At 50.3% G+C, this 15,250-nt stretch overlaps 1 protein-coding gene across 5 annotated transcripts in view; it reads left to right on the top strand.

Moving 5' to 3' along the window:
- Window positions 1-15,250, top strand: part of GUK1 (guanylate kinase 1) — a 199,188-nt gene that overhangs the window by 126,361 nt on the left and 57,577 nt on the right. The window lies entirely within an intron of this gene.

The raw sequence follows: 15,250 nt of genomic DNA, 5'->3' as shown, positions 1-15,250 counted from the left end.
CCATTTTGCCTTGTCACCAGCAAAGCCTACACATTCTTTTTTTATTTAGAGTGTTCTTGAAACCTGGAGGTCCTTAATCTACTAAACTAGCAACAATCTGGTTTCTTTGCCTTCTAAAGCAATTGGCTCAAGATTAATGATGCTCTCCTCCTTGTTTCAAAATTTACTTCTAGATATATGGCCATTATGGCCAAGCGGCTTACTGGGATAGTAGAAAATTGTGTTTTCTACTTGTAGAATGTCTTATAGACCCATAATCCTATAAGTATTTTGACTGCCAGACAGAAGCCCATATTTCTCTTTACATTTACTTCTCCTTCCACACCATTGATGTGGTATTGGTATATTTAGCTTAATCTCTATTTACTTTTTGATGTAAACTCCTTTCTGTTTGTTACTTTAATTCTTTTCCCCTTCCACTGCTCTGTGATCAGCTAATAGGTGGTACTTGATGTGATGTCTTTAGAAGCACCCCTCATGTTTAAAAAAAATCTTTTCCCAAGACAATTCTTACTTTTCGTCATGGAGCCAGGCATCAGGGAGACTGAGATTCCTGACCATGTCTAACCATAAGTGAATTTCATAAAATAAGTTAATAATCGTGAATATCCGCATGCATTTCCCAGTGAGATTCGAAAAACATTACAATTTATGAACCCCTTTGTAGGAGCTATACGCCTGTGCATGCCTTCATTGTGCTGTTACTTAGAAGTAATCATCCTATGTCAGGATGATGTAAGGAGGAATAATAGTGCTTAATTCAGAACCCAATTGTTAAGAATAAGTAGAGTGTAGTTCTTTCCACAGAAAGAATGCTCAACATCCAAGCCGCTAACCTCATTAGTGTATCAAGCTGTGTGTGCTAGGTCTCCTAATCAAGTCAAGTTGTTGTGTTACAACAGTAACTTGACCAAAAGCCATTTAGGTCACACACACATACCGCTGCCATTCTTCTTTGGCTGCAGCGTGGATGGGAGGAGGGAAGCAGAAGGGTTGTGTTACTATATTGCAGTCCCAGTCCCCTCCCCTTTCCATCATCAACTTCAGAGGTACCTTACTTCTTGTGAGAATGATGTTTTTCCTTTATAATTCCTGCTTTACATTTGAAAGTTCATATATTTCAATTCCAAAACGTTAACTTAAGTATTCATTTTAATTTAGTTTTGATTTTAATTACAATAATGTATGTAGTTGGTCAAATCTGTTTTATATATTAAACTAATTCACGTATTTAAAATGTCATAATTTTAAATTACCCTTCCCTTTAATGCTTCCATTCACTGACACCTACAAACTCCTTATTCACCCTTAGTGCTAGCATTCTCTGAACCATAAAAAACCCTTACTACCCTTCCCTGAACCCAAACACCTTACTACCCCTTAATGCTACCATCCCTGAACCCTAAAACCCCTTACTATTGAATAAGTCTTCTCTTATATGAACTAAAAAACCCTTACTACTGCTTAACATTATCTTTTCCTGAACCCTAAAAACCTTTTCCATTCCCCTATTGCAACGGTCCCTGGTCCATAAACCACCCTTACTACCCCGTAGAGTAACTTGTCCTTGACCCGTAAAAACCACCTTCCTGGAACCCTAAAACCCATTAGTACACCTTAACGCCGACAATCCCTGAAACCTATTCACTCCCATAACGCCACCCCTCCTTAAGCCCTAAAACTCCTTACTGCCCCTAATGCTACCCTTCTCTGAGCCCTAAAATCCCTTTACCTCCCCTTAACGCTTACTAGGGGGCTCTGCCTGCTAAAAGCAGGTGAAGACTAAGGGCGAAATACTGATTCTCCTCATTAGTTTCTAATTTCTAAGAGAATCCTCAAGGTCCCACTTGTGATCCCTGTTATTGCTATCACCACCTCCCTCACCTCTGTTAATACCCCCAGTATCAGCAACTGTGGGATTGAGTTGCAGAGGCATATCAGGGGTGTTGTTACAAGGAAACAAGGTAACACGAAAAAAAGTATGTCTCTAAATGGTTAGAAGAACAAGCAATTTTTTTACGGCTGTGATGGAATACTTTCTGCTATTTACGTGCAGTGGACTTGTGAAACATTAACATTTTGTTGAAATGTGCACCACCCCACCAGTGGGGTCATCTACAGAATGTATTAATTTTTGCCGTTTACCATGATTCAGTTACCCCGTTAGACACCCAGTAATCATGAAATTATCACACATTTACAGAAAAATGTATAATTATGGTTTACCTATTTTCCTGCAACAATTGGTTTAAAATTAGCATCTGATTTTTATTTGCTTGTGCTCTTGCCCTAATGCATGTGGATTGCTGTAATTTTCTGTACATGAACACATCGCATTAAATGCACTGAAAACCGTGTTCCACACATTTCACCAGATGTGTCGTCAGCTTCCCACATAATCTAAATGACCTCCAAAGTAGTGGATCCGTAAATGACAAAATACCCCAAATATTAGTGCATGATTATTCTACGTGTTTCAGAATAATGGCCTACCTGTGTAAGATAGACTTCCCTTTCTAGGTATGACTTGACAGTTCAACTGTCTGTATGACACATTTTTTGCCATTTCTTTATAATGTACATAGAGCGGCCTTTGGCTTGGCTCTACCCAAAGTAGTGTTACCCTTTTACCTCATGCTAACATCTTTTTTGTTGCTTTTCCACAGAATTAGCATTGCAAGCAGAGCAGTCTTTAATGTAATAACATTTCTGCGTATAATGCAGGCAAACAGCATTCGTAAACGCCTGTTTGTCCGTTGGTGCATTAAAGTCAGACATTTTGGTATTGGCAGTGCCTGCATGCACTTTAAGGGGCAAATGAGCTGCACAGACTGCATCCCTTAGGTTGTTTTGCACTTTACGTAAAGGCCTATTCCATGGCTTTCTGGCAGTCTCTCGTCCCCTTTTAGTAAATTTTTACCACTTTTTTGTTTGACTGATTCTGTGTGTGTTTTGTTTAATGCAGTGTTTCAAGTCAATTTATCCACTATTTAGTTGTGCCTTTTTTCTCGCTGTTTCTGAATGCTTATGTCCTTATGTGGTGCCAATGTTAAATTGCCCTGTTGTACGGGCTCTTGTTTAGGTGGCCTGATGTTGTTTACTCGTTAGCTCCTCATTAGATATGCATCCTAGTTCTCATTGACTGGACAAATGGTATATGACATGCCTTTGCTTATTCTTTTATATTAATTGGTATATTTAATACAGCCTAATTTAAACAAATTATACATATCCAGTAAAATGAGCTGCCAAAATAACCGGGGTTCCTTCAAGGAACACCACCAACTCAGGGCAACGGAAGCTGTGTATATATATATGTATATGTGTATATATATATATATATATATATATATATATATATATATATATATATATATATATATCCAAATCCAACAACGAGCTCGGCGTGAAGCTCTGATGGCCACTTGCAGCGGCGGGCCCGGACGGAATCGCCAATCCCAACGTATTCCACCACACTCGTCCAACAACGAGCTCGGCGTGAAGCTCTGATGGCCACTTGCAGCGGCGGGCCCAACAACGAGCTCGGCGTGAAGCTCTGATGGGCCCTTGCAGCGGCGGGCAAAACAGACTCTTGTACTCGTGAGCAAGGGAAGCTGTTCCCGAAACGCATTGAGTAGGACTGTGATTAAAAACCAGTTTTGAACGCAACGGCTGGCCTGGACATCGTTCTTTCAAAGGTGGACGTGTCCAGTGTTCTATATATGGGGAGACCTTGTCACTTGTTACTATGATCCACCCACCTAGGAGGGTATGGCGGGCTGCAAGGATTGTGATGGAATAGAAGCTGGGAAAAGTTGAGACCTCCAAGAAACTGTGAGGAAGGGCACCCATAATGGCAAATGTGTAGAATTATGTCTGTATGCCAATGTACAGATTTATATTTGCTCAAAATTACTCATAGAAGTAAGCAGCAAGGGTATATTTTGGTTCCAATGGGTGCAATGAGGATAAAGCTTAGACTATCACATTTATCTTTTTGTACTGTTGTATTTCTGAAGATCTGGAAAGAAGGAACATGTCACATCTTTGTCTCGGTGTTGAAAAGCCTCTGATGTGCATGGACGAAATAAAACCACTGTGGAATAAAGTGGAAACTTTCCTGCAGGCATCAGCTGTTGCATTTACAGTCTAACAAGATCGATACATCCATTCCTCCTCCTTCCTCTCCTTTGTGATGGAGCTCCCATCCACTTAGTAAAGTGGGTTGCTGAGAAAGGGAAAGGCCATGGTGTAGGTAGTCAATAGTCTTGTAATAGAACTAAGAGATCTGTTTTTCTGCATTCTCTGTTCCTTTTTCACCCTTCCATTAAACAAAAAAACTGCATAAATAAATATAGATGGCAAAAGGCATTTGTTCAAATGTATGCTCTTCTAGTCATCCACCAGTTGTAGGACTGAGAGGGGGCTTCAAAACTATAGTAGCACGGAACCCAGTTGCTCAAGATTTTACCCTGCTCACTATCTCATGATTCTATCGCAAAAGCAGCATGGGGCTTGCAACAGTGTCCTCAGTGTAATCAATGAAATCGGTAGTCCCGTTGTTAATGGTGCTCTACCTCCTTATGACTTCTTTACTTCAGAATTCCTTTGGACTGAATTCTCCCCTCTCCAGGAAGTTGTTTCGGAGCAACTCTAGTTGCAGGCCAGTCCCTCCTGCCATTGCACTCGATCTTTCTGCCATCTTCAGGTTTAGTAGGACTGTCTGGAAAGCTTCTCTTTATCAATCCCCAAACCATTGTGCTGCTGATTCCATAGTTGAGGGTACCCTATCACAAACAACTGTACAGGTGATCATGAGGCTATTCATTGAACCAGCATTACAACCAAGGCTCCTGGGATTTTCTCCCAAAAAGTTAAAAATTAGTTGCAAGGCAATAAGCATTAATCTTTATGATCAAATGCCCACACTCTGGGCTATAAACACAATGTCATGTTTAGACCACATGAAGTAGAATGGCCGACATGTTTATTGCCATTACATATTTCCTGTCAATTTCTTCAGGGCAGGAGCACCTTGTATCACCTATACGTGATCCAGACCTATACATGTTGGGCAAAAAAGGAGAAAACGGACTTCATGAAGATCCACACATTTCATACATGGTACACACACTCCCACCCCATTCACAGCTCAGCCTGTTATGATTATTGCACATTCATTGAAAGGGATGACTTTGTTGTGGCATATAGACTGAGGGAAAATGTTAAGTCCAGTGGCAAAAAGATATACCAGTCTGCGGTTTTCCCAATATTAATGGCTGGCTTTGAGCAGCATCTCTAGCATGAGTTTGACTGCTGCACCTCCATACAGTCAGAATATGATCGGCCCCTTCATATTGTTTTTTTCCTTCTGTCAAAACCTTTGTCTTTCAAGACCAGGGTCTGCTTTCACCCTGACCCACTTGTCGCATCCTCTTCTTCCGTGACTCAGTCCTGTAACCCAGAGGAATGGCAAGGACTAATACCCCTCCCCATAAGATGAAGTCACCACAGTCCTTCAGAGACATCTGGGGATCCTGATCCAAAGTTCTACATGTGTTCACTGCAACTCCCTTGAAGAGCACTTGGATCTATTGCTTAGTAGCAGTCCAAGCATGCCTTGGACTATCCATCTTTGGTCCCAGCCCTATTATCATGGGCAGTCTCCCTTCCTTTCATTGGGGTTCTCTGTCCACGTTCTGTGTCTGCTGATCGACTCCTCAGAGTTCAGTTGAGGGTCTGGGTTTCAACGTCCATCAGTACCTTCTGGGATTGATTGGGTTTGTCTTTCTGCATAAATGTGCTCAAGCTAAAGATGGGATTGTGTGGCGTGATGGAGAAGCAGACCAGGACAACTGGGAGTGGTTTGCACTTGCTAAGGTTTATTTTAAAGTTCAAAACAAAGGATTCTAGGAGACGTAGTTTTTATCACTGGGTCTTCACTCTTCTTCTCGTGAGAGTTCCGGATTCAAAGTGGCCCTCTAGACTGGCTTGCTGGATTGGTAGATGCTTGCAGAGGCCGGAACATAAAATAAGAAACAAGAACAAAGAATGGCCGTAAAGGAATTGTCTGGGACTATAACGAGCGTCGCGGGAAGCCAGTGGGTGTAGAGTGGGGGGGGTTTGTACACCACTACCTTCGCTTGTGTGCTTTCGCAGTCTGACGGTCCTATGGCGCCCCTAGACTACAGTGCCAACTGGTTTTCCCCGGTACACCCCCTCCCTTGCTTTCCTCAAGTGCGCGGCCCCACGGAAGTCTCAAACGCCCTCATACCTTGTTTAGCCACGTCCCTCCTGGGCCGTGGCAGGACTCCTCGCGTTGCCAGGTAGGGTCTGGCTGCCTGTCTGTTCCTCTGGTAGCTCCTCAACGTCACAGGGTTTCTCCGGTGCCGTCGAGTTGTCCAAGTCCTCTGGCTCGGTTCCTGCGTGGTGCCACGGCGGTATCAGGAAGGTCCTCACCAGCGTCTCCTCCCGAGTTGCTGAATGGCTTGGTCCTAACGAACGACTCCCTATTCCTGCGTCTCCAGTCTTGAAGCCCTGGAAGTCACGTGATGACGTCACATGACCTGGAAGTCCCAGAGAGTTAAAGGGACAGTACTCTTCTGCGGAAGTCTGTGAACAGAGAAGAGGAGAGGGAGAAAGGTAATGTGGAAAATGTTCTGTCGGACTGTCCGAGGTGTCCTGATTATGTGTGCCCGCGAGTTCTGGGATATGCGGGTCGTCGCAGATTACTTCCCCTAAAGACATTCCCCTGTGTGGTCATTTCAGGAGTGGTTATGAACCACATAAAAAGCACTACAATTATATGATTTATATCTTTTGGTATAGTAAACATAATTGAAAAATGATTTCTATTGTTGTGACAAAGTTTCTGGCCTGTTTGATAGTGTTTGAGGCCATTGTCCTGTCCAATTTGAAGATCCAAACTTGAAAGGCTCCTTTCTTTATTTCCATTTACTTACCAGGAGTACTATTAAACCTAATACCCATTGCTCTACCGAACCGTGTACACGGTTTAGTGGTTCTGAGGACTAACCCCTCGTTGTGGTATTTATCCAAGGCGTTGAGTGAGTTTCACTTGCATTAGATGTTTCTCTCAACATTTATTTTGCATTAATGTGCATCCCCCAAAAGTGAAACATTGCACATCCTTGTTGCCTAAAGCATTTTACATTTGGATAAAACCAAGGCTCTGCGTTCTATACATCAGCTCACTGTAACCTTTGGTGGTAATGAAGTCACTGAGCTAAAGCCTCACTTACCAGAGGACTCTCCTCTCAACTCCCATTGCATTAGGGTAAAGCTGAGGGTGTTCAATATTGGAGTGCTGTATCCATGCCAGGGTTTCAGGTCTTTAATATAAAATTCATTTTTAAATAATTGATTAATGCAGAGCCCTCATGTTTTTCTAACCTGTGTTGGACTCCCCTGTAATAAAGTTACCATTATGGCAACTGCATTACTTTTAGTCTGTAGGCTCTCTCTCAGCCTTGCACTAAGCCCTCAACCATTGCCTTCAATCGAAACATATACGCAGATTGGCTCCCTTTTAAGGAAGCGAACTGGTGAAGGTGCACACATCCACAGAAGAAGGAAGGGCCTACCGTAGTATCATGCACTCGTGCGATGTACCAGACGTATAAAACAGTAATAAACATTTACATAAACAGTTTCCCATCCTTCCATCTTTGGATGGCGCCAATCCCCAAAGATTAAGGGGGCAGAGAAGAACAGATTTTTCACACGGGGGATTTTATCCTCATTAGGTTCAAGCCTGCGATAGAATGCGCTACTCTCACTTACGAGTTGCTGCTAACAAAAAAGGGTTTGTAGTCCATCCATTGCTTACCATTCGTTGGCTTGTGTGGCACTTCTTTACAGCCTCCTAATTCGTTAAGGCTGGTTAAACAGCATTTCTGTGTCTCTCTGTGGAGCATGGACCAAGCACTAGTTGATTCAAATTAATCAGTGTCATCCGCTGCTCCCAACATGCTTAGCAGGACATAGAAAATTGCGAAGATTTATTTTTTGTAGTTAACTTTCTTTTATTTTGCCAAGTTTTCTTTTCTCACTTTGCACTCATAGTTTCAGTTTTTTAAATGGGCGTTCTCAAATGTTGATTGTTATTGCTAAGCGATATTGTTTCTTTCTTATGTTTCATTTCTGAAATGATGCTTTAAAACCTAATCGTGGGGGGGCGTGGCCAAGATGGCGGGGTGAGCGGACGCTTCCTCCCGTAGCTCCTCCGGCCCGGCTCAGCTCGAGCCCCGATTCCTGCGCCTCTCTCCCCCCGCAGCTGCACTGCGGGTGAGAGAACTGTGCCGGAGTTCCTGGGGCACATTTTGGTGCCACTTTGACTTCTGGAGCCCCGGGGGAAGTTCCCGAAAAGTTTATTCGGAGATCGCTCCGAGGACTAGAGCCCGGGTCGCCCCGAGGAGAGGAGCCTGGAGGCGGAGCGTAGTGCGGCGCTGTCCGCGCGCCTTGGCTGGCCCGAGTGCTGAAAAGCGGAACGCCGGAGATCCCGAAGGAGCGGACTAGAAGGACTCCGCGGAGCGAGGTGGCTTCCTGGCGGTGCCCTGGTGGCAAGCACCATTGCCGGGCGACGGACTTTAGCCCTGTACCGGCGATCCCCCCACTGCCGGGGTCTCGGGGGCGACGCCTTGCGAACTCCGCGCCCGGAGGCGCTGGATGGCGGAGTTCGGGCAGTGCCCGAGCCGGGCAATCGACTGGTGATGGGGGGAGGCACCGGTTTCGCACTTTCCGGACCCGTTATCATTTGAGAGTTGCCCACGGACTTGCTGGCCCGGGCTGCCTTCTTGGGTCCCACCCTCCCGCCATCTTGTCTTTGTGTGGCTGAGACCGGTGGCCCCTGCCCGCGCCCTTCTCACACGGGAGCCTCGACTCGTTCTGGCGCCAGCTCATCTACTGCCCTCCCTGGGAACACGAGACGGGAGGCCTACTCTTCGGACATTGCTGCCTGCCCTGCTGGCCCGAGGGCCGTCTTGCCCATGCCCGGACCGCCATTTTGTCGCCTGTGACGCACTATCCTTGTCCTCGGCGAAGGCCTCACATCTGGTGCCCGCGAGCGGTGGCGCTCGCCTACAGCAACTAATCCTGGGCTTTGCCGGGCCCCAAGATGACTGGAAGACGTGGCGCGGCACGGGGTGATCGCACCTTGCCGGAAATGCTCGGCAGGTCCCAGCAACTACGCGACAGGACGCAGCCGTCCCCGGGGGCCTCCCGGGCATCAACGGACGCAAATGCGGGCGAGCCGCCGGTCACGCGGTCCTTCATGGAGGACTTATTCACCTCCCTCAAGGAGGAATTTCAGACTCTTAAGACCGAAGTGGCTGGAGAGGTCCGGGAGGTGCGCAGGGAAGTCGAGGGCCTGGGCGAACGGGTCGACACTGTGGAGACGGCGGCTCAACGCCGCGATGAGGAGATAACCCATCTCCAACAGGACGTCCTCCGCCTCCGGGAGCAATGTGTCGAGCTCCAGGCCCACTCGGAGGACCTCGAGAACAAGTCCAGGAGGAACAACATCCGGGTCCGGGGTGTTCCATCCGCCGATGAGGGTGCGGACCTAGTGGCTTATCTGCAGGACCTGTTCCGCGACATCTTGGAGGAGGGAGCGGATTTCCCCATCCGCATCGACAGGGCACACAGGGTGGGCCGCCAGCGCCAGTCATCAGCACCCCCGCCTGATATCCTGGCATTCTTGCCGGATTTCCCTCTAAAGGAGCGCATCATGACTGAGGCCCGTAGGAAGCAACCATTGACCTTCCGCGAAAGACCTGTGGCGCTCTATCAGGACCTGTCTGCCATCACACTGCAAAAGCGCAGGTCTTTCCGCATCGCTACGGACTTTCTGCGAGAGCACGAGACAGCCTACTCCTGGGGTCACCCCTTCCGTCTTATCTTTCGATGGAATGGGGTACTGCATCAGCTGCGCTCCTTACAAGATGTCTGCGGGGTGCTGGGTCTTACTGCTACGGAGGAGGACGGGGCTGCACCCGCATGGAGGCGCCCCGAGCGGCGGAGCCGACGGAGGTCGAGAAGGCGCCCATCGTCAGCGCCAGTGAGTCGCCCGGACTCGCCCACCATCAGAGCTGACATGGCGGAGGCCCTGAGGACTGCGGCCAGGAACTTGCCTGAGTCTACTGGTGTGGCCTTGACGGCCTAATTTTTCTCCGGGGGGAGAGGCTCTTAGCTTTCACGATGCTGGGCTGGGGGTTGGGGGGGCGGGGGGGTGGTGTGTGGCTGGACGTCCACTTGACTGTTTTCTGCAGACTCGCCCATTTGGGCTAGACTGAGACTATGGGGTGTTGTTTTTTGCTTTTTGTTTTGGCCGGTTGCCATCAATGGGTTTTGGGGGGGTTTCATTGTTGGTTTGTTGTGGGGGGGGTCCCGTCCGAAGCTGTCCGAACGAGTACGATGCCGCCTCTGGCCTTCCCTGCGCCCCTGCCCCGCGCGCCCCCTCCGCTGATCCCCCGCCTGCTGCATAGCGCGCTGTTTCCCTGGAGGCGATGCCACCCCTGAAGGTAGTGACCCTTAATGTCAAGGGTCTGAATAACCCCGTAAAGCGTAGGGCGGTCCTCTCCCTATTGGAGGGGTCGCAAGCGGATATTTGCCTCCTGCAGGAGACCCATTTACTCTCCAGAGATTGCCATAGGTTGCGCTCTGCCAAGTTCCCCACTCAACTTTTTTCCTCTGCTGCGACTAAGACCGCTGGGGTGGCCATTCTTCTAGCCAGCTCCTTTAGGGGGGAGGTGCTGTATAAACATGCCGAGCAGAAAGGGAGGCTCTTAGTGTATCGCATGCGCTTAGGAGGTGTTACCTTTACGGTTGGTTCGGTTTACAGCCCAAACGATCACCAGGATCGTTTCCTGGACTCGGTGTTGGTGGATGTTGCTGCCTCGCCCGATCGCCATGTCATCCTGGGGGGAGACCTGAATATGGTCTTCGACTCCACTCTAGATAGGTCTGCCCAGCGTTTTCCGCAGACAGGGGAGCTTTCTGAAGCGGTGCGGGACCAGATTGCAGAGATGGACCTGCATGACCTCTGGCGCACCATGCATCCCACCGATAGGGACTACTCCTACTTTTCCCACGCACACCGCACTTATTCGCGGTTGGATTATCTTTTGGTGAGCGGCCCACTTCGCTCGGCCGCCACGGCGGCGGACATCGGGGTCTTGTCTCTGTCCGATCATGCGCCGGTCTCCGGAGTTTTTGCGTGGCCGGCGCCCCCCCCCTCGAGAGGGATGTGGCGGCTTCGGGACACGCTTCTCCATAAGAAATCGGTGGTGAAGCGAGTGGAGGAGGTCATCCAGGACTACCTGACCCACAATAACAACTCTGACACGTCCCTGGCTACACAGTGGGCGGCTTTGAAAACAGTCGTCAGGGGAGAATTTATCTCCATTTCCTCGGCTGAAAATAAGGAACGCCAGCGCAAGAGGGAAGAACTGACGGCGCAGGTTAGGGAGCTTGAGCAGGTCCACCGCCGGACGGGGGCACCTCGGGTTTGGAAGCAACTGAAGGCGGCACGAAAACTCCTCTCTGCGTTGGATCTAGATCGAGCGGAGTACGCAGCGCTGCGCCTGAAACACGCCTTTTACACCGGCGGAGACAGGTGCGGTAAGCTCCTGGCCCATAGGCTTAGGGTTGCGCAGCAACGCAATGTGGTGAAGGAGTTGGTGGGAGTGGATGGGATCCCGGTTTCCGGTGACGCGGAGGTGGCAGATACCTTTCGATCCTTTTACGAGGCACTGTACGCTTCAGAATCTTCCCCACCGGGAGAGGCTGAGGCCTATCTGGATTCCGTGACCCTCCCGGTCTTGGACCCCTCCCAGGCGGACCACCTAGAGAGGGACATTCACGTGGAGGAGGTCATCTCCGCGATCGCACGGCTGAAGCATGGCAAAGCCCCGGGCCCGGATGGCTACACGGCCTTGTTCTACAAGACCTTCTGTCCCACTGTCGCTCCTCTCCTGGCTCGCTTGTTCAACTCCTTCTCCGAACCGGGCGCCATCCCACCGGACCTCCTCTCGGCGACTGTGTCGGTTATCCCCAAGCCGGGGAAGGACCGGACCTTGTGCGGCTCGTACCGGCCCATTTCGCTCCTAAATGTGGACCTCAAGCTTTACACCGGAATCTTGGCGGCCAGACTGGGTCTACACTTACCAGGTTTGGTGGAGGCAGATCAGGCCGGTTTTGTACCCGGTAGGCAGACGGTCGACAACACGAAGAGAGTGATGCACGTCCTGGAAAAGGCCTCACGCGTCCCGGGGGAGCGGATGCTGCTATCGGTCGACGCGGAGAAGGCCTTTGATAGGGTTCATTGGCCATACCTCGAGCTGGTCCTTGGGAAACTAGGGATCGGCGAGAAGTTCCGCACTATGGTCTTTAACTGCTATAGGAGACCGTCGGCGTCAGTGCGTGTCAATGGACACAGCTCCAGCAGCTTCACCATTGAGCGCGGCACGAGACAGGGTTGCCCTCTCTCGCCGCTCCTCTTCGCCCTTTATATGGAGCCGTTTGCGCAGAGGATCCGCGACAACCCGGACGCTATTGGGGTGAAGATGGGGCAATACACACACACTGTCAGCCTATACGCGGACGATGTCTTGTTGACCCTGGATGACCCCAGGCGGTCGCTCCCTGCCTGTGTCCAGGAGCTGGACGCTTTTGCCCGCGTTGCGGGCTTTAAAATGAACATGACTAAGTCGGCTGCACTGGATGTGTCGCTCTCTGCCGACACCAGACGGGACCTTCAAAGTCTTTTCCCTTTGCAGTGGTCCTCCTCCGCGGTGCCTTACTTGGGCATTTTGCTTGCTCCCACCCTGCCTGCCATGGTCGCAGCTAACTACTCCTCTCTAGGCAAAAAGATAAAGGAGGAACTCGGCCGATGGAACAAGGGCCTACTCTCGTGGCTGGGCCGTATTGCGGCGGTGAAGATGACGATACTGCCCCAGATCCTGTATCTTTTCCGCGCTCTACCTCTTCAGCCCCCCGTGGGCTGGATACGGCAGGCGCAGGCAGACATCTCCCGCTTTGTGTGGCAAGGCCGTAAGCCTCGGATGAAGCGGGTCCTCTCCATGCTTGCCCCGGAGGCGGGAGGTCTCGGGGTCCCGGACCTCCGGAAGTACTTTCAGGCGGCGCAGCTCCGGTACCTGGTGGAGTGGAGCCGGTGGGAGTCGGACAAACACTGGCTCTTTCAAGACCAGGCAGTTGCGGGCCGTACCCTCCAGGAGGTCCCGTTCCTACGGCGCGTTCACCGCCCGCCTAATCTCTACGCCTCCTTTATCACCCGGGTCCCGCTAAGAGTGTGGGACGCGGTGTGTGAGCTACGGGAGCTCACCACTTTTCCGTCGCCGTTCTCTCCCATTGCTGACAACCCGGACTTCACTCCGGGCCTGGAGCCGGGGGCCTTTTCCCACTGGGTGAGTGCGGGATGTAGAGCGCTTTTCCAGATCTACGGGCCGGAGGGCGTGCTCCCCTTCCAGCAGCTCCGACAGGAGTTTGGCCTGACGGAGGGGGATAGACTGCGTTACATGCAAGTCCGCCACTGGGCTCTTCAACCCTCAGTGCGTGACGTCGCCGCCGGTACAATTACGCCCTATGAGCGATGGTTGGTGACCCGGGCCTCGGATGCCAAACTCATCACTGATTTGTATAAATTTCTCCAACCCCCGCCGTTTCACTACCATAACCCAGGGAGGGAGCGCTGGCACAGGGAACTGGGCAGGACCCTGAGCCACAAGGAATGGGACAAGATTGCGTATCGGGCGAGGCACTCTGCGTACCGCACTGGGCTGACGGAAACCTTCACTAAAGTGTCCACCTATTGGTACTACACCCCGGAGCGGCTCTACGAGATGCGCAAACTAGGCGATAAGAGTTGTTGGCGCGGCTGCGGACAGGAGGGCACCCTCACGCACATTCTCTGGGAGTGCCCGGTGCTGTCGGCCTACTGGAAGGAAGTCTTAGATGAGGTGGATAGGCATTTTGAGATTGAGCTCCCGCGCTTCCCCGCGTATGTCTTGCTTGGCCTCCCCAATGACTTGATGTACCCGCTGAAATCCCGCAGGGGCAGGCAGATTGCGATTGCGCTAGGCTCAGCCGTTCAGAACATACTTGTCCTTTGGCGCACCCCCACTGCCCCCTCTATCACTGGTTGGTTGCATAGGCTCTGGCAGGTACTGGGTATGGAGAAGATATCGCTAACGGTGGCTGGGAATGTTGACCAGTTTGAGGAGCTCTGGCATCCCTTTTTGGCACTGCTGTCCACGGCATTTCGCGAGCTAACGTGCCCACGGTACTTGCGCCTCCTTAGGCTGACACCGCCGGCGCCAGCGGCGGAGTGATTGTACGGATTGGGGACCGGGGGCTGGGGGTGGGAAGTGGGGTTATATGCTTCTAATGCTGCTTTTCGGACGGGGATGTTGGGGTGTTATTTTCTTTTCTTTCCTCCTTGCTTTTCTTTCTTCTCCTTTTCTGGGGTCGAGGGGCTGGTGGTATGGTATGCTTCTCTTTTGCTGTGTCGCAGAGTGCTATTCCGGCTTGGCCTTGCCTAGGGAGTGGGGGCCTACGGAGGGTTGTTTACAGTGCCTTACTGCCTTATGTTTTTTGCCTTGTTACCCTCTGGGGCACCCTGCCTCCCTCTTCTTCTTCTGACTCGCTGCAACGTTTTGCTTCTTGTATTGTATGTTTGCCTGACCTCCTGCTCCCCTCCCCGTGTTTTTTATGCCTTAATAAAATACTTTAAACATAAAACCTAATCGTGCAATACACCCCAATCCACCCCATCCAATCCCGACCACTCACCCCAATCCAATCCACCACACTCCAATCCGCCACACTCCAACCCTCCCAATTAACCACACTCTAATTCACACCACTCCAATCTGCCCCACTCCACTTTGGCCCACTCCAATCCAAAAGAATCTGCCCTTCTCCTAACCAAAACAATCTGCCCGCTCCAGTATAAAACAATCTGCTCTACTACAATCCAAAACACTCTGCCCCGCTTCAATACAAAACAGTTTGCCCCACTCCAATCTACACTCTCCAGTTTGCCCCACTCAAATCCAAAACAATCCCCTCACCCGCTCTCTTCCGCCCCGCTCTCTTCCGCCCCGCTCTCTTCCACCCACTCCAATGCAGCCTACTCAATTCAATCTAACTCATTCTACCCCAATCCAATCCACCCCAATCTACGACAGTCCAATCCACTCCACTACAGTCT

Source organism: Lissotriton vulgaris, chromosome 10 (assembly GCF_964263255.1).
Source record: "Lissotriton vulgaris chromosome 10, aLisVul1.2, whole genome shotgun sequence".
Taxonomy (NCBI): Eukaryota; Metazoa; Chordata; class Amphibia; order Caudata; family Salamandridae; genus Lissotriton; species Lissotriton vulgaris.
Note: the sequence above shows the minus strand (reverse complement) of the source record. Positions and strands in the feature narration are given on the sequence as shown.